The 25,400-nt window shown below is 35.8% G+C and overlaps 1 long non-coding RNA gene across 1 annotated transcript in view; it reads left to right on the top strand.

Annotated features, from left to right (window-relative positions):
- Positions 1-19,368: 19,368 nt before the first annotated feature.
- LOC147343537 (uncharacterized) overlaps positions 19,369-25,400 on the top strand; it is a 29,340-nt gene continuing 23,308 nt past the window's right edge. Inside the window, exon 1 of the long non-coding RNA XR_015156094.1 lies at positions 19,369-20,004. This is a non-coding gene — a long non-coding RNA (uncharacterized LOC147343537). The remainder of the gene's footprint in view (positions 20,005-25,400) is intronic.

Below are 25,400 nucleotides of genomic sequence, written 5' to 3'. Positions count from 1 at the left end.
TAAACTTTCATGATTATGAAGAACAATACATTTATCAACAGTTTTCAACACTGACTGAACTTTACAATCAGTAATGCAATGCTTTCTAAATAAATATCTTGAGGTTAATGTTCTTGAGATGAAGATATAGTAAGTCTAGAGTAGTTCTCAGGCTTTCAATTTGGGAACTTGAAGGTTCTATCATAAATTGCAGCCAGGATTCATAACCACTGCCATATAGGTGATACAGAGGCATGTATGTCTGTGATGCCTTTTCAACTTCTCATTAAATTTACATTTAATACTCTACAATTCTTGCACATTGTAAGGATAACTGCATATCTTTCCTCTGCAAAACTGTGTATTAATCAATCGCCAGTCCAGGTTTGATGCAGGATACAGGATGCTTGGGGCTGGTGCACTGGGATGACCCAGAGGGATGGTATGGGGAGGGAGGTGGGAGGAGGGTTCAGGATTGGGAACACGTGTACACCCATGGCAGATTCATGTTGCTGAATGCAAAACCAATACAATATTGTAAAGTAAAAAAAAAAAAAGTTTTAGACTGAATAAGAGTACTTTAAATGGCACAAAATGCTTTCTGCTCAAAGAATAAGAAAGCGTACTCAATTACAGTTTACACTTCTTCAATAGCTCTATCAAAATTTTAAAGCCTGAATGCCCTGAAATGGGTTTGGAGAATTTATGGGCATAATTTTCTTCTATTCATTTTTTATCTAGATATCTCTTCAAAAGAGGATGGTAATTTTGAAAATATAATATGTATACAAGTATTATAATGCAGCATATCTGTGTCTATTTAGTTTTAAGCAATATCTGGTTTTTATTATAAATGCATATACTTAATTATATAACAACATGATAGGCCTTAGGATTACACCTTCAAACTACTATCATGTTTTATCACGAACATTTGTGCATAGTATCACAAAATGTCAGACATTTGAAATATTTGCTAGGTTTCCTTACATCAAGAACATCTGCTTAACAAGAAAAGGACTATGTAACTGATACAGACAGATTTTTATAAAGTATGAAGGGTCCTTTTTAAAGTTCATACTCTATTCTTAGTAAATAAAACTATTTTCTATCACTGCAGTTACCGGGTGGTGGCTCCCTGTCAGATTTGCTAAACTTGAGAGCTAAATACATGCATTTTGGCACAATATTCCCAGGGTACTCTCTTTTTTCATCATTTCATTTTCTAGTATCTATCCCTTTCTGATGGAAATCACTTCAGTAAAAAAGATAATTGGTTGGGCTTTTCAGCACTGAAATGTTTGCCTTAGGTTAAGACCATCTTAAATTAAGAGAGACAAAAACAATATGGTAACTTTCCTCTCCCACTATCTCATCATTTGTAAATGTACTTCTATGATATTTCTTATCATTTTCAATAAAAGTCCCAGTTTTATCTCTTATTGTTTTTATTTAATGCTTTTCTTTTACTTCATTCCTTCCCTCACACTCATCCGATTTATTTCTAAAGGAATGTTCTGCAGCCTAGTAAATAAAAGTCACAATTACTGTTAAGAATTTCCTCATAAAGGGCAGAATAACACTTTATAAAAACAAAACTCTTTTGACATCATGTCTTCATCTGTAACAATATCTGCAAAAAGGAGAGAATGCAGCTCTCTAAGTATGCTCCCAGCCTATTTTATGAGAATGCTCTATTTTATTATTTGTACAATTTTAAAACTCCTCTTTATAATTGTGTATGATCACCAAGCCCTAAAATCAGTACTTTTTCTCTCTTTAGGGCTCTTCTTATATTCTGGAGTCTGGGTCTTAGGAACTGCACCACATTCTCACCCCTGAACGGTCTGCAGAGTATCTGCAGAATAAGACATTTCTTCCTCACTGTGCTTTGCCCATAAATGCAGTGCAAAGCAGAGCTATTAATCAATGCAGTGGGGAAAGGAGGAGGAAAACTAAACAGAGAAGAGAAGTTTGATTTTGGACATTTGACTTTGCAATCTCTGATCTGTGTAGTTTGTTAGTAAAACAGCAGAAATGAAATTAAAGATCATTATTACTAATAACAGTAACATATGCTCTGCAGAAAGAATCATCATCTGTCTTTATTCCTCAGAATGCCAATGCCTATTACTATCAAATTTCCACTAGAAACTCAGGCCAAGAAGAGAAATTTCAGACTGAGAACATGAAGTAAAGATAAACTACATAAAATCATTGATTGCCACCCAAGAGAGTTTCTGTAATAAAACAGGAGTCAAGTTTTGTGCATAACATATGGCAGATGAAGAATGTTGAGGTTCAGAAATATAAAATGAGATGATTGTTGTTTTGCCCACCAGCAGACATAAAAGTCAACATTAAGGTCTCTGTTCAATAACTAAACTCTTTCAATGTATGTGGAAAATCTATCAGTCTCCAGATCCTTTGGGGGAAGTAAGCAAATCATATACTTTTAGTAATAATCAATATAATAAAACAAATCAAAATACAGTATGTGGTTTTGAGTACAGATAAACATCTGAGAATTCTCAAAAATATAATAAATGTTCTATAGGATCTTTATTTAACTTATCAAATATTAATCCATCAATAAGCAGAATACAAATGGAATGATTTTACCATGTTAAAATTAATTAGGTACCTTGATGATAAATCTAATTTGTTAATTCATATTTTTTTAACCTTTAAAATGTTTTAGGTATGTAAACAAGGCATATGTGTTAACTCTACTGGAAAGAAAATGACCAAACATAGTAAAATGCATACTATATGTAATCTCTTAATGTCTTTCATTTATATTAAAACACAAAGTCATAATTTATGAGTATGTTGAGTTATAAAATTTAACTTAAAAGCTATATGGAATTTTTAATCCATGTTCTCATAAAGTATCTTTATTGTGGTCATGTAATAAATATCACTTAATCCAGTTATTCAATAAACCTTTACAAAGTACCATATACGCCATTTGCTGTGTTGCTGTGGAGGACACAGCGATATACGAGATTAACATGGTCTTTGATATACCGTTTGCTAAGATATCATTAGTATATTAATAAAATACTACCCAGTTATTTTTAGTGTATAATCATAGATTAAAATGCTTCCATAAGAAACGGGCTCGGATTTGCACTTTGTACACCACAGAGCCATTTCCTCCAAGTCAAAATGGGCCCAACATGTAGATGTTCAGGTGCTCAGCACAGCACAGCTCGGGAATGGAGGTTGATACTTCCACGGTTCTATAAGATTCTAGCTCTTTCCAAGTTAATACCAGGGATGAAAAATAACTTTTGACATTCTAGTGAAAAGGGAGATATAGTAAATTATTCTTGGTCTCTCTGCCAAACTCAGTGACTTCCCTTCTGTGAAAAACAGGGTTCCCACTTACATCAGTGGCCCCATGCTCATGACCCCCAGGACTCCGTGGTTACATCCTTTTGCATAAGTGATGTGATTAGCAATGAAAAAGGGAATTAACCAAGCAGAAAATTCTAAGCAACTCTACACTCTGGAATATTCAGGCAGTCTGCCAGGAAAACAGAAGACTTTATATGACTTTGATCAAAAACGGTGGAATTCCGGATTCATCAGGCTCTCAATCTTCAGATTTTTCAGCCCTTTTGCCACATACCTGTGGCCTCTGGCAATGATAACTCAGTCTTATGTCCCCTGGAAAAATGTTCCTTACATTTTTCTTCCTTAGCACTGAACCTTTATCTGAGGCTCTATATTCAGCTTGATCTCCTGTGCCATAATGTAACCTAGTTCTCAGGGGTTCTGTTACTAGCTTAATGAGTAGAGCAAATGCCTTATACTGGTCCAGTTTATTAAAACACTAGGTGTGAAGGTTGAATAAAAACAAATATAATTGTAGCATGTACTGTCAATGAGAGCTCTTCCCTTTTTTAAGTAATGAAATATTTCCTATATTTATTCCCTATTTGAAATGCAGTCCTACACTACATTAGCAGTTTTAACATCATTGCAACTTTCACAATTTCCCTCTGAATTAGACATTCCAAGACTCTCCATGGCTGGTTCTTGGGAACTCTCCTCTCCCTCTCATGGCGATCATCCAATAGCAGGCACTGTAAAAGTATGTTCAGGGATCATTTCTATACACCAGTTTAACCTAAAGAGTGTGTTGTGACCCAAATCCAAGGACACCTGAAGCAGATTTTGATCTCACTCAGCATGTTGTCCAGTCAATAGGAGTGCCTTTGCATCATCCAAATAAAACAGCAGAATATGATTAGGTGGTTTTTGTTTTTCTTCTGCAAAGAGATGTCAAGGAAAGATTCCTTGAATGCCACACAGTACTATGTCCAAAAAATCCTAAACAACTGTCTAATAGAGCTCTTAAAGGAACTGGTTAGAAATCTCACTCTTCTCTCCTCTGTTTTCCTTTCCAGCAAATGTCAGTCCATACTATTATTTTTTTGGTCCTTTTTTCAACTTTTGTTCTCATCCTATGTCTTCATTCCCATTTCTAATACTAATATCCTATTATCCATCAGAGCTGAAGATACAGTTCCTCATTTATTTCAGGAAAAAAATCCTGTTTTGTTGCTGAACACTTTTACTATTCCATTTGTTAGTTTTCTTTTTTTTTTTTTTAAATTTATTTTTGGCTGCCCTGGGTCTTCGTTGTTGCATGCGGGCTTTCTCTAATTGCAGCAAGTAGGGGCTACACTTCGTGGCGGTCCGCGGGCTTCTCATTGTGGTGGCTCCTCTTGTTAAGCAGCACGGGTTCCGGGGGGTGCCAGCTTCAATAGTTGTGGCATAAGGGCTGAGTTGCCCCGAGGCATATGGAGTCTCCCCAGACCAGGGACAGAACCCACGTTCCCTGCACTGGCAGGAGGATTCTTAACCATTGGACCACCAGGAAATCGTGGTGTTTTTCTCTCCTTCCTCTTTCACTATTGACGGGCTTCCTTCATGCTGCACCAATTGCTAGATTTCTTTGCTCAGCCTCCTCTGTAATTTGCTCAAGATCTTCGTTTATGTTGTTGATAGCTTTCTGGCTAACGTGGGCAGCTTCGCTGAGATTTTTCTATTTGCTCTCATAGAGCAAAGCTTGGTTGCCAGTGTTGCCTTTCCTGACTGCCTTCACCAGAGTTCCAACTAAAAAGCCACCTGATCTTTGTAGTATCTGCAGTCAAAAAGCACGACAGGGGCTGGAGTGAGGTGTGACTAGGACGCTTGGCATCTCTCCTGCTCTCCGTCTGGAATGGGGATCACAACACTCAGCCAGCGCTCTCTGCTCCCAGCCTGGCACTGTTTCTGAAAAAGGGCCAATTAGCTGAGGCTTCCCGCTTTTTCCTGGAGACACTCGTGGTGTAGAAATATATGGAGACTGATACTCTTCAGTGTCTTGGATACTACTACAGTCTGCCAATACCATCCCCTTTGACCTTCTCTGAGTTATACTGTTTCACTGTACTTTCCAGAATTTTGACAACTTATCTTTCCTCGGTAAGTGAGACATAACTATTACATTCAAATGTATATATTAAGCCCTTTGAGCCTTGTGTCATTCTGTTAAAACAATACATACAAAGCAACAGATGATGCTTGAAAATCTTGTTAAGCAACACTTATTGTAACCTTTATAAATTTCTATTTTATCATTTTGATTAACTAAAACTGCAACATGATGCAGTTTGACTTCACTTAAATGAAACGAGGGAGTTGATTGTAATGAGAGTAACGGCAATATATGTAACTGACTACAAAAATAACCACCTAGAATGAAAGTGTATTGTCGCTCATAAAAATCTTGAGATTAAGTCATTACAAGGGACAATTACACAGTGGTATGTGTCTAAACTGGGAGTAAGAATAATTCACTTTTGTGACACAAGATTTTGTACCATTCAATTAGAATCTCCATACCACTCAACTTCCTTACCTAAAACATATATAAAATATACTGCATGACCTGCAAAGATACTTCCAAATCAAAGTTCTGTAGTTTGAATTGTTTACTGCTTCTGTAGCTTTATTAGCCATTATTCTCAAAATAGACATGTAATACGGTCGCAGAGTCGGACACGACTGAAGTGACTTAGCAGCAGCAGCAGCAATACTGACATAAAATTTACATAGGGATGGATATATTTCAAAAGATAATTATATCTTTATTTTATTGATGCTTCAATTTGATAGCATTAATCATTATCTTGAATGCTATTTTAGATTTTGAAACTTTGTAAACCTATAAATATTTATGTCCCAAAACTTGCTTTCACAAATTGATTTATTTAATAAACAAAGTTTCCTCTTTTTCATAAATGCCTTAAGAGTTTAACATTTGTTTACTACTAAACACTACTATATACATAGTTTATGTTTTCTATTTTTCAAAATTATTTTTCTACCATGCTCCTACAGGGTATAGAAGATAATATAGAAGTCTTTTTTTATTTGGTACCTTATGTGTAGAAATGGAATACAAGCTGAAAAAACAAGTAAAGCAGGTGGCTGTTTTCTGTCTGACTTTGAAACAAATGTTAGTGTGGAAGAGAGGCCCTAGTGAGGGTAAAAATGAGATGTGTTAGAATGGTTGCTTTGGGTTTCATTTACTTTCGAAACTGATTTATTTTATTAACATTATTCAGCTTCTGTTTTCTTTCTTTACCATTCAGTGAAGATGTTAATCATCCTACAGGTAATGAGATCCACAGGTCAATTCTGAGCTTAATACCAATATTTTAGCTGGTAATATGGATGTTATAATAGATGTTTGGTGATTTCATTTTCACACAGAAGAAAAGTGATACTCATACTAGGCACGGCATGAGGATGGCTTGTGTTAAAATTATTTTGATAACCAAAAAGTTGTTTTCTTCAACTAATTCACAGAAATGAAAAGAAGCTATAGAATGGTGTTTCTCTTAAGAATACTGACAGTGTCCCAATATAACTGATACTTTGGGTATTGTATTTGTTTCTAATAATCATACAAGACTACAGGGAGGAAGTTAAAGTGACCACATATATGACTTAACAAACATGCGTACATTTTGGACAGCTAGCTAGAGAAAGAGGAAGCAAGGTATATATTAGACATTCAATGAATTGCATAAATATTCATAACACTTATTTGTTTGTTTCTTTGGTTGCACTGTCTTAGTTGCAGCACGCAGAATCTTTGATCTTTGTTGCTGCAAGTGGGATCTTTCAGTTGCGCCCCCTGCATTGGGAGCATGGAGTCTTAGCAGCGAAGTCCTTTTTTTTTTTTTTTTTTTTTTTTAAGATTTTGTTTTTAATGTGGGCCATTTTAAAATCTTTATAGAATTTGTTACAATATTGCTTCTGTTTTATGTTTTGGATTTTTGGTCCTAAGGCATGTGGGATCTCAGCTCCCCAACCAAGGATTGAACCTGCACTCCTTGCATTGGGGGGCGAAATCTTAACCACTGGACCACCAGGGAAGTCCCTACATATATATTTTTCGTGATCGTAAAATTAACACACATCACCCAAGGTTCTATTAGAGACTCTCTTTCAAAGTGAAAAGTCCTGCTTCATACTGTATGACACTCTTATCTACCATTTACATACGTTTCTGTTTAAACATTTTGATTCACTTATCTTGCCTTTTCTAGACTCCCATCCTAAATGATAATCCTTTTTCTATACTTACTCCATCTACTTTTCTACATCTTTTACATGAAATGTTTTCAGATGCTTTCTCATCCTTCTTGCTTTGTGGCTCCTCTCTCAAATTACAAAATTTACACCTACTAAAAACACATCTGGAAATTTTTTTCAGAACACATTTCAAGCTAATTGATTTGATGTGTTTGATGAGGTGGTCTTCTATGGTTCAAACCTTTTAAAGTATAGCTACTTTTATTCTGCTGCTGCTAAGTCACTTCAGTCGTGTCCGACTCTGTGCGACCCCAGAGACGGAAGCCCACCAGGCTCCCCTGTCCCTGGGATTCTCCAGGCAAGGACACTGGAGTGGATTGCCATTTCCTTCTCCAATGCATGAAAGTGAAAAGTGAAAGGGAAGTCGCTCAGTCGTATCTGACTTTTATTCTAATTATAGCTCTTCCTTCTATTCATCTCAGTTCTATCATATCAAGCTATCATCCTTCACATATTAACACATTCTTTCTGTTTTCAAATAGGCATTGTAATATTTGCCCTCAAATAGCTCCCAGTGCGATCAGAGTCTGAACCAAAGGCATTTTCCCATATAGCGCTTGTAATTTTTGCTGTTGCCTCTTTTGTTTTTAAACTGTTTTCCCATAATTGGGGCTATATCCACTCCATTACTCTTACTTTTGTCTTACCCCTATTCTCTATGGTGACCCTTCCCTCTCCCCATATAATGTAACTTTCTCTGAAGCATTAAAAACAACACATAGCCATTATCACATAAATAGATACATCCTCCTTTTAATAACTGTTTACCTTTTTATTTCTTTGAAAACACTGCTGCATAAAAGAATAGAAATGGCAGATACTTTGAATCAGCTGCTGAACGATAATCAATCCAAAATACTCTTTTAGGCTACACTGAAATCCATCTTGCTCCAGAACTGTTTATTATCAATCCAGTAAACATAATGTCTGCAATTCTGGCATTTCTTAATTCTAATCCTACGTTTATAAAGATACCTCATGAACAATCTAGCCTATCTTCTGGCTTACAAATATTCTCTTTGAAACTTAAGAATCTTTTAAAGAGACACGTGTACCCCAATGTTTATCGCAGCACTGTTTATAATAGCCAGGACATGGAAGCAACCTAGGTGTCCATCAGCAGATGAATGGATAAGAAAGCTGTGGTACATATACACAATGAAGTATTACTCAGCCATTTAAAAAGAATACATTTGAATCAGTTCTAATGAGGTGGATGAAACTGGAGCCTATTATACAGAGTGAAGTAAGTCAGAAAGAAAAACACCAATACAGTATACTAACACATATATATGGAATTTAGAAAGATGGTAACGATAACCCTGTATGCGAGACAGCAAAAGAGACACAGATGTATAGAACAGTCTTATGGACTCTGTGGGAGAGGGAGAGGGTGGGATGGTTTGGGAGAATGGCATTGAAACATGTATAATATCATATAAGAAACGAATCACCAGTCCAGGTTCGATGCACGATACTGGATGCTTGGGGCTGGAGCACTGGGATGACCCAGAGGGATGGTATGGGAAGGGAGGTGGGAGGGGGTTCAGGATTGGGAACACGTGTACACCTGTGGCAGATTCATGTTGATGTATGGCAAAACCAATATAATATTGTAAAGTAATTAACCTCCAATTAAAATAAATAAATTTAAATTAAAAAATAAAGATAGAAAAAAAAAAGACTTTAGCATAGTGTATTATAGACAGCATAAGACCATCTCCATTACTGTCCTTTCCTCTCACACTGACAGCCATTGGAGAACAGGTTTTGGTTATGTGAATACCTCAGGAGCTTAGGGTTGGAAGTATGGTGGTGAGTATACTAAGAACAGAGAATGAGTGGAAGAATGATTCTCCAAAGGAAAATTAGCATCTCTTATCAGAAGGAGGAAGAAAATCAATGAATGGCCACTGCCCAATAAAGAAAACATCCCAACTGGATCTCAAAGGCATTTCAAAGGAAAAAAAATCAGTCTCAAGACTCACATCTCCCTCTCTCCCACTCTCTCTCTCTCTTTCTCTCTCTCTATACTTGTAGGTGTACACACAAAAAGACATCTGAAAATATATGCATTTAATGTAATGATAATAATATTTATGGGTAATTGAATGTGAGGAGATTTTAAAATATTCAGCATTATTTGTCAATGTCTGATTCTTTTCTACGTGTGTTTCATTTTTATTAAAATAGTGAAATACTTTTCTTATATAAAAATATGGATGTAAAATATGCCACAGAAACATTAGAAAATAAGTTAATTTGTTCTAAGTGATGGATATATTAAAAATGTTTTTCTTTGTAAAAAAAAAAAATAAGTTTCCACTGTGATTAAAAAGTTAAAGAAAAAGGCATTTTCAGTTGATTTTCCTTGTGATTTAGATGGTAAAGAATCTGCCTCCAAAGCAGGAGTCCCAGGTTCGATCCCTGCATCAGGAGGATCCCCTTGAGAATGGAATGGCAACCCTCTCTAGCATACCTGCCTGGAAAATCCCAGGGACAGAGGAACCTGGCGGGTTACAGTCCGTGGGGTCTCAAAGAGTGGGACACGACTGAACGACTAACAGACATTTTCGCTTTCTTTAGTCTAACAAAACATTGAAATGTTGGTATTTTCATATGATTTTTTTTCCATATGCCTTAATATTTGGCACAGGGTTTTGATTTCCACAAAGTTATTATAAGTCATTCCCAGATTTCATATACATATTTTTGTTAGAAATTAGAAAAAAAAAAAGTTGCCATGTGTTTCTTTACATGAAACTTTACAATTGACTACAGAAAACCAAAAATTTGAGTAACACTGGTTACTTACTATGTAGTGATTTTTTCCTGTGTGACAAAAGAAGTAATGGTCTGAGGTCACTGCAGCTGATTAAAAACAGAACTGCAAGTATCAGATGAGGAAAGTCATCAAGATAGAACTATTCAAAGCCTAGAGAAATAAATGTATCTCCTGGACTTAAGCACATGTAAACTCTAGTAATCAAGTAAATAGCCACAAATACAGATTAGAAATTAGTTCTATTAAATTTCAAAACTAATCACATATTCACAACTATTTTACTTAAAATGATAAATGGCACTACTTACTTTTCTTAGTCTCAATATAGTCCTTTTCTCTAGACAGAAAGAAATTTTCCATTCAGAATAGCTCATAAAACTTCTTGTCTTTGTAATCAAGTTAAAACTAGAGGAAATGACTTGCTTCCATCAGCAGGATACCATTTTATTAAATTCAATCAAATGTTCTATTTACACACTTCAATCCTCAATAAAATCCAATTTTATTATTTGAAACCTATAATCTTCAGTGAAATTGAATAAGTGTATTTCACCAAAGCTGAAGTGCTCTGTTATATTAATCAGCTAGACAAGATTTTATAAAAGGTTTGGGGTTACAGAGCAAAGCCAGCATTGGTGATGGTCTATATTTTGTCAAACTGTTTTAGCCTCTATTAGAAGTTAATCAATTTTTAGATTTCAAGTAAAAATTTTTAATAGATAAAATTACCCACTGGAATGAAAATGTTTGCTTTTCGTCTAGCTTTTCTGTTTCACATGAGGAGTTTTTCCTTGAACATAGAGAATATTTAGTATATTTAATTTACAGAAATCCAATTAGCAGACTATACAAGAATAGGCATGCCTGATTATGAATTCCAATAAAAAAAACAAAACAAGAATATGATAAATATAATTAATAAAGAAAGCACCCAAAGTGCTTCAGAACAACCTTAAGTAAATTCTGCCTTGATAACCATAAATATATCTCAGTAAGTTTAACGCACAGGACATCGATTCAGAGCAGCCAGCATGCCCTGCATGGCTCCTCAGGCTCTCAATTAAGTCTTGTGAATGTCTCTGTGGATTCACTCTGAGAAAGTCAACTGGATATGTTTCTACTTTATCAACAGAGCAGAGCAAATAGTACTGGATTATGAGTCAGATGCCCTGTTTATAGCCATGGATTCAGAGCTAACGATCGGTACATCTTTGGGCACGTGAGGCAAAATCTGAGCCTCAGCAACTATGCTACCAGTCTCCATGGCTCACCTGTGGTAGGTAAGGCTATTTGACTATGACATGCTTCATATATTCTTGCACAGTGGTCCAGGCAGCAAGTTCCAATCAGTCTAAAGCAGCATTAATTTTTCAACTATTGCCATCCTAAGACCAGGTAATTTCTAAGGTCATTACAATTTGCAAAATTTTGGGACACTAAATGCCCCAAACAATTAATTGATCCCTAGTATTAACACACATTGGGCTTCTCTGGTGGCTTAGATGTTAACGAATCTGCCTGCAGTGCGAGAGACCTGTGTTCAATCCCTGGGTCGGGAAGATCCTCTGAAAAAGGGAATGGCTATCCATTCCAGTATTCTTGTCCGGAGAATTTCATGGACAGAGGAGCCTGGTGGGCTACAGTCCATGGGGTCAACAAGGAGTCAGATTAACACTCATAATGACTCCAAGGCTCTTAGCTTCCTAGATAATCCTAGTACTATTTACAAATGTTTTCTGGAGCTTTCTAGCTCAGGGCCTCTTAATCTGACTTAGAAGGCTAGCTTCTGATTAACAAACCTGAAGTTGACTAGGAATTTATATACATATACAGATTATCTGTCATATAACATATATACACATAAACACACAGTTTAAAATAAACTGAAATAGTTATAACAATGCTGAAGTCATTTATTTCAATTGGCAGTGAAGGATAATTTGGTGATGTTTATGAATGATATGTAATGGAAGGAAGAAGAATTATGTAATAAGATAGAATGTCTTTCAGCTTTGAGAAATGTTTTTTGGAATCATTACTCTGTGCAGTAGAATGGTGGAAATGTTATTCTGAACTCAAGCAATCTCCTTGACTATTCATCTATCTTTTAACTACCTTTAAAACAAAGCGATTAAATGTGCTATGTGACAAAACACTCAATTAAATAAGTCTTGTTATATATACTATAATTTAAGCTTGGCAAAGTGCACTAAGGATGGCAGTGTGCATTTTGCTGGATTTAAATTGAAGAGATTTATCAAGAAGCCCTATGATAGGTTAGAAAGGGCAATATACTTGAAATTAAAAGACAGTGATTCAAATTATGTTGCTGACCAATGAGGTAACAGATTTAATATGGATTTTTAATATAAAGTTGTACAAATGTTTTTATCATTACAAAACTATATAGATGTAATTATAATAATAAGAGACCATAATGTAATATATATTTTATATAAAATATATATATATGTATATGTGTATATATATATACCTGGTCAGTGAAATGATCAGTTTGCTCTTTGTCACAGTTTTACTTTAGACACTAAAAAGTAACTGTAAGGAAACAGAATTTATCAGTAGATTTCATTCTTTACACATGGCGGTAGATTTACAAGGCCTTTAACTATAAAGTTTGGAGAAGGCAATGGCACCCCACTCCAGTACCCTTGCCTGGAAAATCCCATGGACAGAGGAGCCTGGTGGGCTCCAGTCCATGGGGTCGCGAAGAGTCGGACACGACTGAGCGACTTCCCTTTAACTATAAAGTTAACAAGACTGATCTATGTGACACTTTCCAACAATTTAGTGATGGCTCTTTAACAGTAGACATAGAGTAAAAGTAAATTGTTCAAAAATAACAATTTCTATGATAAGAACCCTGTCTTCCTTTCCTCTAAAAAGAGTGTTGATGAAATTATATTTTTATGATTCTTCTCTCCAGGCCTCTTTCCAACATTTATAGTGGTGCCCTTTTCAGAACTTTTAATTGCTTCTTTCTTCCCTTTAAGGCAAAACAGACAGTCAACTATGGAACAGGATACCACAAAATTTTCCTAAATATATTTATTTAGGTCTGGGAAAGTTTGGATATAATAAAATTATTTTATAATATATGTTGTCAGTTTATGTGTGCATGTTTGTCTATGTATGAATTAAGTTGAGGTATTATACCATAAAAACATGAAGGTATTTCTTTTGGTGAGTAAACTTGCAAAATGATCAGAATATATGGTAGGTAATATGAAAAGGAAAAATAAAACAATATGGTGTATTTTCTCAAAATATTTTAATTTCAGTTTAATTATATAATAGCTATCTATGGTCTTTTGAATTGTAACTAGAGAGTTTCAAATCCTTTTTTTTAACAAAAAAATTATATGCAAATAATTATAACACATTATTGTATACACTAGCATATTCAAAGCGCTATTAACAATTTAAAAGTTATTGCTGTTAATAATGAGACCGTTGAATCTTCAACTATTGTGTTCTTGTGGGTTTTTCATATCACAACAAGTTAGAAAAAGCTATTAATAAAAAATTCACTTGTCCATAATTTGCTGTATTCCCAAGGCAAAAAGAAGTAAAATAAGGGATAATTTTTATGAATATATCTTTAATCAAATACTATGTTTAGTCATATTATGTATATATCAGGATAAAAAAACTACATTGACTGGTATTTTATGGGAAAATTGTACCATTAATCTTGCTAGAAACTCATGTATAACTTATAAAGTGTTAAAATACTATGGCACAGGTATACGAAACCTTTATCATAAATAATAAACTCCACCTTACACCGGTCAGATGACTATCATTAAAAAGTTTGCAAATATCAAATGCTGCAGAGGATGTGGAGGAAAGGGGACCTCCCTACACTGTTGGTGGGATTGTACGTTGGTGTAGCCACTATGGAAAACATTATGGAGCTTCCTAAAAAAAAAAATAATAAAACCACCAATGATCCAACAGACCCACTCTTGGGCATATAATCACACAAAACTGACTCAAAAAGATACATACACTCCTGTAGTCACAGAAGCACTATGTATAAAAGCCAAGACATGAAAACAGCTGAAATGTCTATAGACAGATAAATGGATAAAGATGTATATGTGTATATATATACACACAATGGAATATTAATCAGCCATAAGAAATGCAATAATGTCATTTACAGCAACATGCATGGGCCTAGAGAGTATCACACTAAGTGAAGTACCAGAAAGAGAAAAACGCCATATAACATCACTTCTTGGTGGAATCTAAAATGCACCATAAATGAACATACCTATGAAACAGAAAAAGATTCACAGAGAGAAGAGACTTGCCGTAGCTAAGGAGGAGGTGGAATGGGAAGGGAAGGAATGGGAATTTGGGGTTAGAAGACATAAACTATCGTATGTGTGTGTGTTACTCAGTCATGTCCGATTCTTTGCGTTCCCATGGACTGGAGCCGCGATGCACTTCTGTCCATGGGATTCTCCAGGCAAGAATACTGGAGTGGGTTGCCATGACCTCCTCCAAAACTATTATACACAGAATGGATAAACAGCAGGGTACTACTGTATAGTATAAAGAACTATATTAAATATCCTCTGATAAACCACAATGGAAAACTAATATGAAAAAGAATATATAAATGTACAACTAAATCACTTTGCTATACAGCATAAATTAACACAACATTGCAAAGGAACTATACTTAAATAAAATTGAAAAGGTAAAGCCCTGGCCCCCCAAAGCACACAGAATATGAATATTTTTTATTAACATAACTTTGTCTATGCACATTCAGTTACACAATCCAGTGTGCTCTCTCTCTTCCCAAGATGCTGAGGTTGACAGTGTTTGTTAAAATCATAATGATGTTGCATATGTGTGTATAAGTTGTAGTATTATCAATCTAACTATGATTCCACATACTGTCTCTTGTTTTCCTCTCCAAACTCTATAGCCTAGGTAGAACCTGAATCACCACTCCTATGTAAAATAAGAGATAGAACATAAATAGCCTCAAAAGAAAAAAGGCAAATAAGTGAGGTGATAGATATGTTAACTCAACCCTTTTACAATGTATATGTATGTATCATATCAAACCATCACATTGTACACTTTAGATGTCTTACAGTTTTGTCAAGTATGCATCACAAAAGCTGAATAAAATAAAATAAGAGGGAATATGTGCAGAGAGTATAAACAACTTGGCCAATGACAGAGACTCATCAGTGACTCGCGTTAGACAAAAAGTCTTCCTTCTCTCCTTGCATTATTCCTTTCCTCTCTTCTTCTCTCCCTCCCTTCCTTCTTCACTGAGGAATCATTCATGTACTTGGCACCTGAATCAGGTGCTGTTAAATGCACAGATAAATGAGAACCTCCAGAAAATTATGTGATCTATTGCTGGCTCCTCTTTGGTAAGTGACATAAAGCACCTGAAATGTGGGACTGAAGGTCCTGACTTGTCAACAGATGATCTGTGCAGACTCAAACAGAAGGGACATGCCTTTAACAAACATGAAGATTCAAACAGAACTCATAAGTCATGCTAGGTATGATGGCTGACAAAGTGGTATGCATATTACAAGCCTCACTATGTAAAGTCTGTAAGAGTAGGAATTCATCTGCTAAATGTACGAGGCAGATAGGTTTCATTGATAGGATAAAGATAAATTCAGTCTGACCTATTATTTACTTCATGGAAAGGTTTCTACACAAGTAGGACATTGGCCAGCATAATTTATATATATATATATATATATATATATATATATATTATATAGACACACACATATGTGTTCACATCCTAGTTTTCAAAATAACAATTGTATTTTCTAGCATGTTTCCTTTAATTTAGGATATGGCCTTGGTCATTAAAAAAGGACTCACACACCTACCTGAACAAATTTATTTAAAATGATATTATCTGCTATTTGTCTTATTTCATATTGCCAGTTTCCACTGAGTGCTAATAAGTGCTTGCCATTGGGGGGGGTCTGCATTTAACATCTGTCACTGGCATCCAGCAACAGTACCTGCAGGGGACTGTCAGGGAGATTGTTATTCTCCTTTGTAACACCCTGAATCTGTTTCACATCATTTACATACAGAGAGTTGCAGGCATTCATCATTTCATTATGCTGACAACTTCACTATTCTGATGTATAATGTCTCTTTAATGATCCTCAAAAACTATAATATTCCTTGATTTATGACTGCTTAACTGAAAAATTATACAAATTGGCAAAAAAAATCCTCATAATGTGTTTTCATTTTTCCCCCACATTATACTTATATGTAACAGTGACTCATGAGTTAAGATCATGTATCTTTGACAAAAGAAATGATCAGAATTTGACTTACTATGTTTTAGTACCACTGAGGGTTATATGCATAAACTTCCTTATAAAACTGCACCGACACAAAAAAGTAGCAAATTAAAATCCATCCCTTTTTCCCCCAAGACTGGACAACCACTTTTAACATTATCATAAGTGTTATAAGTTTGCTTAAATGGTACTGAAGTTTATTACACTAATATTAATTTTTCCCTTTTGTAAATAAACATGAAGAACCTTGATACCAAAAAGAACACTATCAAGAAACAAAGAATTTAGTAAAGAAAGAAAAGAAAAGAAAAAAAAAAAACACAGAAATAAACTGAAATGGGAACAGAAGCTTAGAAAGAGGGGGAAGTTGATGATTCTTTCACTGCTTATTAACTTATAGGGTCTTCTTGGGATGGCAGTTCTAAGAAGGTGTCACTAGCCTTGTTTCCTGGTCTCTTAAAAGTTATGCCATTGAAGGTGATGAAAAGTGATCTATTTATTAATTAAAAATCATTTCCCCAAAGAAACTGGTTGTGCCCCAAACAGGCGAGTGCCAAAAAGTATAAATTATTCATATGCTGCCAGCTTCTGCAAAAATAGGAAACCTTTGAGTACAGAGGAAATCACATTAGACTGAACACTATATACAATTAAGAATAAAAACAGATCTTTACTCTCAGAAAAGCTTATAAATCTGCATGAGTAGGACATACAGAAATAGAACAAAATTTCGGAACTGGCATCCTTAGATTTGATATTAGGGTCTCAAGTTTAGTTTCCATTCAGCACATCTGAGATTATGTGTAGCTTTCAATTTCTGAAAGAACAGAAAAGCAGGATAAATTAACCCGAATCAGAAAAAGAGTGGTTCAAGTTAAATGAAAGAAAGCACAGAATGGTTCTCATGTACAAGTAAGAGGATTACACATAGAAATCGTAATAAAAGATATATAGTATACACACACACCATAAGAAAAAGTCCGTTTATAATATATATATAAGAAAATTAGTTCTATTACTTTAAATTTATTTTTTTATTCCCTAGCTTGATTAGTCCCTTTCAAACTCATGATAAATTCCTTTTGGTTATATCTAAATATGTGACTCACCCACAGAGAAAATAACCAAAGTTGAAAGAAAAAAATGCAACTCTTCAAGTATTTGTAAATAGAAATAATTCAAAAATATTTAAATCCATTTAGCATCATTCACAAAAAGGGTTTATAAATTCCTTAGTAATTAAATGGAAGGAGATAGTGATGGTTTTCCTACTCTTTGTATGTTAGAACTGTTTTAGACAGGTTTTTTTATCACTTCAAGGAGCATATAGGGCTTCCCTGGTGACTCAGACTTAAGGAATCTGCCTGCAATGCAGGAGACCTGGGTTTGATCATCACTGGGTCAGGAAGATCCCCTGGAGAAGGGAATGGCTACCCACTCCAGTATTCTTGCCTGGAGAATTCCATGGACAGAGGAACCTGGCAGGCTTCAGTCAGTGGGGTCAAAAAGAGTTGGACACACCTGGGCGATTAAACAACAATGAAAGGACCATATTAAACAGTCAATTCCTTTGCCAAAGAAAGAACGCTTGTTATATTTTATATTTCAGTAGTATAATATTGCCAGCTCACCTACAGAAAAACAAGATATGCCTCACTATCTATCTATCTATATATATATACTTTCCCAAACAGATGTATAGAGTTTTAGGACATTAAAGGTTTTATTTCCAAACATCTTGGAATTGAGCAGATGTTTATAATTTTAGGACAAATGGAGTCCTGACTTTTAGTTTTCTGTAATTCTTTTTAAAAAGGTATAAGTGCTTAAGTCAACTAAACAATATGGCATTATCTCCCTGAGTCTCATATTTCAAATTTGCCTCAAGAAATATCAACCATTTCCCCTTTATTCTCGTCTCCTGTGATGTGCTCATCTATAGAGCCCTGCATTTCTGAGGCTGACAATAACAGCAAGCTTGACCATGAGGTCTCCCTGTAAATCATTGTCTCATGCATTGTAACACCTAATCTTCACAATTACCCTCTTAGATCAATGCTATTTTTATCCACATGTTAATGAGGAGGAAACTGAAGCTATGAGAGATTAAAGCGCATCGCCAAAGAACTGTGGAGGAAGGGGTACAGGCCCTGACGCCAAGGCCTGCATCTCAACCTGAGAACAGATCGCAGGAACGTGCTTTCAGCTGTATTCCCCCTTGCATGTATCTTCACTTCTCTCTCTCTCTCTCCTGTTTTTTTCTAAGTTTCATCCCACTCTAATTAAAAAGAGAAATTAAAAAAACATTCAACTACTAACCCAAGAGTCAAAAAGCAGTAAGGAAGCCTACCTTGATCCCATGACCTCCTTCCCCACTGCCTCTCCATCACTGACTGTCCAGGACCTTCCCTCCTGATGTGGGCCTCACGCTCTGCGCCGCTGATCAGCACAACCTGAGTCCTATTAAGTAGGGAGTCCTTCCCAGGGAAGTTCAACTCTGACCTTAACTTTCTCTTTCGCAGTGGGCTCATCTTCACTTCTTTCTCTTTAGAGCTGTCTTGACTGACTTTTCTTGCCCTGCTCCGACCTTCCCTTTGATGCCTTTGGGGTTTCCTTTTCTCCACGCTCTCACTGGAGACCCAAGCTCCCCAGACCCCATTTCTCCTCCAACTGGTGATTTACATACTTAAACTGTCTGCAAACTCCCTTCACCTGGTAGTTCAGTGGGTTCTCACATCCTCAAGATTCCCAAAGCAAAGATTACCTTTCTCAAAACCTCCCTGTATACTATTACCTCAGTGTAAGGCATCATTCATCAAATAAAAATGAAAACCGCATGGGACATTTTCTTGTCTCCCCTCCCTGGAGCTCTAGTTCACTAACACCCAGTATAAAACAGCGTACTGAGACAGTCTTGTCTCGCCTCCTCCAAGTGTTCATCTTTGGTCTCCAGCCAGCCCTTGTCTGCATTCTCAGCCTCTCCTGTTTTGCTCTCTGCTTGATTTATTCTCATTTGACCACTTCCCACAGGAAACAAGTACCTCTTTTCACTTCTCCCCTAACATTTTACACATATCTCAAACCTTGGGATACTTTCAAGTAGAAGCGGAATGCAATGACTTAAGTACGTAGCCTCTGAACTCAGCTTCACCACTTACCAGCAGACAGCTTACTTAACCTCTCTTAACCTTACTTAATCGTTGTTCTCACATCCACAGATTGGAAGACGACCATAGTACACAAGTAAGTGAGCAGCGGGGAGGGTAAAGCAGTGCATTTTGAGCAAGCTGGTGTAGACTAAGCATGCTGCAGTTGTTACAATCCTGTTTGTAGAAATAATGTTTTCTCTCTGAACTCTCCAGTGGAAAGGCACTCCTTGAGGAGGGAGATTTATCTTAGTATCACTAACATTTCACACCAAGCAGAGTCAGAGCCTCTTTATGTTGAAATTCATTGGATAAGGCTATTGAGACAGTATTCTAAATAAAAGACCAATTTTATTGGATCTGACTCCCTAATTGAAACTCAAGCTGAGTTCAGAGGCCATGCTTAAATAAACTTAGCAAGTAAGATGATAGCCATTGAGGGGTTTCACTTCAGACCCAAACCCTCTGCATACTGTATGCTTTTTCAGGCCTGACCACAGCCCCCTGCCCACCCCTCACCAGGCACAGCCAGTGCACTGTCTCTGGAAGGAGTTTCAGGCCCCCTGGACAACCTCGTTCTTACACACATCACATTTCAAACCAGTTTGGAGCCCTCCTTAGCTGGGATCTTTGGCAGAGACAGGGATTTCTCCAAATGAGTTTCTTGCTTATATATTTACAGCAAGTGATTAAAGGCTTGACTATTACTTTCACTCTGGCTTACTGTCTTCACTGACAGTTCAGACACCTGGCAGCTCTGCTCAGTCCAGCTCATCCCTTAAGAACTTAGAAAGAGCTGGATGATGCCAGGAGGTTACAAAGGGAGAATATTCAGCAGAACAATATTTTGATATTTCCATTTTATAGGAGGATATAACCTTGCGGTGTCCATGGTTTATACCTAGGATACTCTCAGATTAGCAGACATAGAGATTTTGTAATGCAGTTACAGCTTATTCTATAGGGGACCTGAAGTCTTTGAGGGCACAGTTAGAGACAAAGGTTGAGTCAGAAATATGCAAGTTCCAGAATATCCTGTTTCTTTGTTCCTTTTTTGGAGTTTGTGTCTGTGATGTCACTAAATCAAACGTGATGAAGACACCCCAAACACAAATGACTGGAGGAAAAATTAGGATAACCTGAGAGCAGATGTGTAAATACACGTGTTTTTGTCACACAAGCATAAAACATCAACTTATTCAAGTTTCTGCTGCTGCTGCTGTTAAGTTGCTTCAGTCGTGTCTGACTCTGTGAGACCCCATAGACGGCAGCCCACCAGGCTCTGCCGTCCCTGGGATTCTCCAGGCAAGAACACTGGAGTATGTTGCCATTTCCTTCTCCAATGCATAAGAGTGAAAAGGGAAAGTGAAGTCGCTCAGTCGTGTCCAACGCTTCAAGACCCCATGGGCTGCAGCCTACCAGGCTCCCCTATCCATGGGATTTTCCAGGCAAGAGTACTGGAGTGGGCTGCCATTGCCTTCTCCTTCTTCAAGTTTCTAGAGGAACTTATTTCAGAGTGAAAGCTAAAGATATAAGAATGTATCATATCTTTCCATCGCCATAGGCTTAGAGAATGAAAGAGTAGATCAGTCAGATTTAGCATTTTGTTTTACATCAGTTTTAATTGGACACTTCTGAGAACAAGGCTCTCACAAGTAGAGTTAAAAGGAGACCAACCACATGTGCACCAACTGCATGAATTCTTCAGTGAGAAGCAGTAACAATGCACGCATTTCCAGAAGAAAGGTCTCCAGCCTCGGAAGTACTGGTAAGACAGGACTATGACTGTCCTCATTTTACAGTAAAGGGCACTGTATGGAGCTGAGAAGTGATGAAGATCTTCAAAAACCTCCTATAGCACTTTCTACCAGAGTACATTTAGTGGTTACACTGTTAGGCTCATTTGAATCTAAAATAAAGTTACAGGAAAAGATAGGGAATCAAGGAATTCACCTCTGAACATAGGTCATCTCTGAGACTCATCTTTGCATCTTAGGTTCGTCCATGTTATGTTTCCAGTTCTACTGATGATGTTCCTCAGTTTTCTCTAGCAATGTGTCAAATGTTAACACTTCAAATTTTCTTTAAGAAAGAAATGCAAATACTGCTGGCATGAGATTAAAATGTGTTCCTTAATAACTGAAACACACTCTGTAGCTCTGCCAACTAAAGCTCCTTTCTAAGTATAGAATTTCTATAATAAGAGCCATAATCTGAAAAGAAAAAAAAAATCATTGGAAACATCACTAAGTATGAATATCCTTTGGACCTTAAATAGTATGAAAGATCTCAGTAAGAACTAAGGAGTTAATTATAGTTTATCCTTCATATGTTGTTTATTTAAATGGAAATCTTTCTTAAATTCATAAATAATATAGTTTTTCTTAAAATATTATTATCATTATGTGTATGGAACAATACAAATATCTTTTAACATTAGACTAAAGGACAAAAGTAACTGATTCAAAACATATGGTTTATCACTTAGTAGGCTACTTATTTGGAGAAGGCAATGGCACACCACTCCAGTACTCTTGCTTGGAAAATCCCATGAACGGAGGAGCCTGGTAGGCTGAAGTCCATGGAGTCGCTAAGAGTTGGCTATGACTGAGCGACTTCACTTTCACTTTTCACTTTCATGCATTGGAGAAGGAAATGGCAACCCAATCCAGTGTTCTTGCCTGGAGAATCCCAGAGACGGGGGAGCCTGGTGGGCTGCCATCTATGGGGTCGCACAGAGTCGGACACGACTGAAGCGACTTAGCAGCAGCAGCAGCAGGCTACTTATTCCTTCAACATTAAGTCTAGTCATTTAATCCTAAAGTAAAGATTTTCATTTTTAGAAAAAATACCTAAAGTATGGCACAAATTATCTGCCAAATAGAGCAAACAGGAACATGGAAACAGCTGATGTCTAGGGTAAGTTAAATACATGTACTTAAGGAAGAAATAAACACCAAAAACCTGCTTTCACTAAGCAAATATCACAATGAAATATTTTATATATTAATACCACTAGAGGGCTTAATACGTTTTGCTTAATAGAATTTCTTTTTCAAAGTTGTCTTCTTGGTATAAATGAACTTCTATATATTTATCCTTATAATCAAGGTTATAAAAAATTGATACAAAATATATATAAACATGCAAAATAATAATAAAGTGATTAGATCAAAGAAAATTTTATAGACTGAATATTATTTTAGGCAATTTAAGTCTGTTAAATAAACTGTATGGCTTCAAATATCACTTATTCTTAAATGATACATACTATTTCTGCAAATTTGTATTTAACAATATGGTTCTGATAAATGGCCTGTGCTATTTTTAAGGAAGATTAATAGTTTTAAAGCAGCCTACAAATTTCTTTCAGTCACTAGTCACCAACAATATAAATTTACCTTCATTCAAGGTAGTCTCTATATTTCAAAGGAATATTTATGTTCATGAAAACTTGTCTATGATTCTAACTTAGACAAATTATATTATGGAAGACATTAAAAATGACTGTCTTTACATCCCTTCTTTAGTTGAACAAGTCACACATTTAATAAATTTGATTTTTGTCTTTGAGTGGTAATTTGTTTTTAAATCAATCCCATTATTCAGTTATACTGTGAATACAAACTTTTATGAGATGAGAGAATAAAAATTATGACCCAGCTAAATAAAATAAGTCTTACACTGATTTTAAAACCTCTACTTACCCATTTAAAATATGAATTAGTCCCGGTGCCCCAATTCTTGGAGGTGGGTAAAATAATACTACAAATAAAAGGTTCACATTTTGAAGTGGAAAACCTAAGTTATCACCACATATATGAAATAATACCTCTGTAATTCTGGAAAAAACTAATGAAATACAAGTTGTTTCATTCACAAAGAATTTCTCAAATTCTAGGCTCAGATTTAGGAAGAAAATATTAGATGTTACAGGGTATTAAAAAAAAAAACTTCCATCATCTGAATATACTTTCTGATTAATAACACAATGCAAAACTTGTATCTTGTCACAGGCAAGACATTATTGCAGGCTAAGGCACTTCAGTCGTGTCTGACTCTGGCCAATTCTATGGACTGTAGTCTGCCAGACTCTTCTGTCCATGGGATTCTCCAGGCAAGAACACTGGAGTAGGTTGCTGTACCCTCTTTGTAACCTGAATGATGGGTGTCAAAATCTGTAATTGTCTGTTTTGCATGGACCTGACCTGTCCGAAACTCCTACTCATGAGTTCTGAGTACCATCTGAGACTGCTGCATATAATTCCAAAAGCTAAAGAAACCCTAGTTGTCTGGGGGTTTTACTACTAAATGCAATCACCCTGAATTTCCCCCAGAGGTTATGTTTTGCTGTGTAATTCACAGGGCCATCAGAGACATTGCCACCTAAGAGTAATAACCTGCCACCTATATTCCACCAGCAAATGGCTATCATTTCCACCTCTTTACCAATCATAATAGCACTTACCCGTGAATTACAGCAGAGTGCTGTGAAATATTATGTGGAAAATGTATTTCTTCAGTTATATGACCAAATCAAGCCCTCAGGTCAGTTTACAAGGCTTTTACAAAGGTTTTTTTTTTTTTTTTTTTTTTGCTGTTGTTGCTGTTTGTTTTATTCTTTATGAATACAATAGTTTTACATAATTAAATTGCACATGCTGTGAATAAAGAGGTTTTGATAACTAAATTAGCTACAGATTAAGCATTCTAATAACTGAACTTGGTGCAATTATTACTGATCATTTGATAAATTTACAAATATCATTCAAAATTTAAGCAGCCTGCCTTATAAAAGTTTTCATTCTGTATTTTTCTAACCTGTATCTAATAATGTATTGATTATTCATAGTAACATGATCATTCTTCTCGGTATATTTTTATGAATACCTTACTTTCTAGTCAGAAAATTTTTACACTACTAAATGTATTCTGGCAAAGATCACCAAGAGAAAGTAAGAAAAAATGATCATATTGCCCCTCACTTTACTTGTGTTTTCATCAAATATGCGTTCTATAATGAAGTTCTTCTATATCCAGGATTATTTTTTTCTTTCCAGGTTACTATGCTCTCGTCACCAGTGTTTCAGCAGTCTGGAGTATTCCCCCATTACTGCTCCCACACTATATATGTTACTCTTAAATCTGTTAACATGCACCCCACTCGACATTATCAAGGCCAAAAATTAACATTCTACTTTCATTTGAAAATACTTACAGTAATACGCTTCCAGTAACGATCCTAATGCTTCATCCAGAATAAATCTCACACAAGAGGAATATCCAGAGGTTATTTTTATCTCCTTTCTCTAATTTACATTATCGCTTCATTCAAGTCTGAAAAATAAAAAAATTCAAACTGTCTTACTATTAAATACACTGACAGAATTTCAGTGTAAAACAACAAGAAAATGGTAGAATATTTTCCTGAACATAATAAGTTTCTGAAGACTATGTAAACATATCATTAAGAATTTTTTAAATGTAATTTGT

The sequence above is a fragment of the Bos grunniens genome, chromosome 27 (assembly GCF_055505025.1).
Source record: "Bos grunniens cultivar Pamir isolate PY7600 chromosome 27, Bosgru_T2T1.0, whole genome shotgun sequence".
NCBI classification, from domain to species: Eukaryota; Metazoa; Chordata; class Mammalia; order Artiodactyla; family Bovidae; genus Bos; species Bos grunniens.
This window is presented reverse-complemented; position numbering and strand designations above follow the sequence as displayed.